The sequence below is a fragment of the Psammomys obesus genome, unplaced genomic scaffold (genome assembly GCF_907164565.1).
Source record: "Psammomys obesus unplaced genomic scaffold, mPsaObe1.curated_primary_1811, whole genome shotgun sequence".
Taxonomy (NCBI): Eukaryota; Metazoa; Chordata; class Mammalia; order Rodentia; family Muridae; genus Psammomys; species Psammomys obesus.
The window spans coordinates 2,185,478-2,186,928 of NW_026591918.1; the positions used below are offsets into that span (position 1 = coordinate 2,185,478).

The following is a 1,451-nucleotide window of genomic DNA, read 5'->3' on the forward strand; positions in this document are numbered from 1 at the left end:
AAGAAGAAGAAGAAGAAGAAGAAGAAGAAGAAGAAGAAGAAGAAGAAAAGTGTAAACTTAGAATCAAGAATGAAGTTTAACTTTAAAACTCCCAGTAATGATTGGAGCTTTGGTGTGGGGCTGGAGGGGTGTAATAGCTGAAGAGGAGCAATGGTAGACTTGTGTCTCCCGGAAGTGCAGAGAATAGTGACCATGAGTGTTGGCCCTTAACAAGACATCTATAATCACCCCCACCAACTCCGGGAATATCAAGAAAGAGGGCCTGGAGGAACTTAACAGCCAGAGGCAGGGAGGAGTGAAACACTGTCATAGTGATTTTATTCACAAACTCACTGCATCTGTGTCCACTGTCGTCACGGCAGGGAGCATGGTGGCACACGGAGAGTCGTGGTGCTGGAGAGGCAGCTGAGAGTTCTACATCTGGATCCGCAGGCAAAAGGGAGAGACAAGCAAGCTGCTAGACCTGGCCTGCGCTTCTGAGACTTCAAAGCCCAACCCCTAATGACACCCTTCCTCCAGCAAGGCCACACCTCCTAATAGTGCCACTCTCGAGTCTATGGGGGCTACACCTACTCAAACCACCACAGTGGGGGAAAGGGGAGGGCACCAAAGTAGCAGGAGGCTTATTAGGAAAAGGTTTCAGCGGAGATAGGGGATGCTAAGAAAGGGCAATAGGGTTGAAAGCTCATTATATTCATGTATAAAATTGTTAAAGAATAAAACATTAAAATTTTCTGTCTTCTTCGCTTCCCTTTCATTTTCTCCCTCTCTCTGAAACCATGGTGCGTTGCCAAGTAACAGGCCTGCCATGCATTGGGAAACCTAGCCTGGACTGGAGGAGTTTCTCTGGGTCACAGAAGCACCTGGTCTATAAGGCTGAGTAAGAGTTAAAGTTCAGAGGACACAGTGCTTGCCTTGAGGGACTAGCACCTTGGCTGAATAGCACCTTAATGGGGAACAGATGGACTGAACAACAGCCTTTCTGTCTCCCATTCACACACACACACACACACACACACACACACACACACACACACACATACACACACTCATTCTAGTATCACCCTCACAAAAAAAAAGATTTGACAAATAGGGATTGAGGTCAGGCAAAACTTGATTTAGAAAATTAGTGTGGCTCTTACCTCTAGATTATAAAAATTCAGATCTCTCAAACACATCTACAATCTGGGTATCATAATCCTTATACAAAGATGACGTTCAATCAGCCTGAGGGAATCCCTCAAAAAAATCCACAGCCTCCAAGTGACCTGTGGTTGTTGCCATTTTAGGAGTCTTTGTTCACACTCACTTCTTTTAAGATGTGTCAAGAACATGTACTTCCTGGGTGGTAGTGGTAATGGGGGTGCACGCCTTTAATCCCAGCTCTCAGTGTTCCAGGACATCCAGGGCTACAAAGCAACCCTGTCTCAACCCCCTCCCCCCAAAAAAAA

General features: G+C 46.0%; 1 protein-coding gene across 1 annotated transcript in view; it reads right to left on the reverse strand.

Moving 5' to 3' along the window:
* Positions 1-1,451, reverse strand: part of Wdhd1 (WD repeat and HMG-box DNA binding protein 1) — a 35,622-nt gene that overhangs the window by 2,629 nt on the left and 31,542 nt on the right. The window lies entirely within an intron of this gene.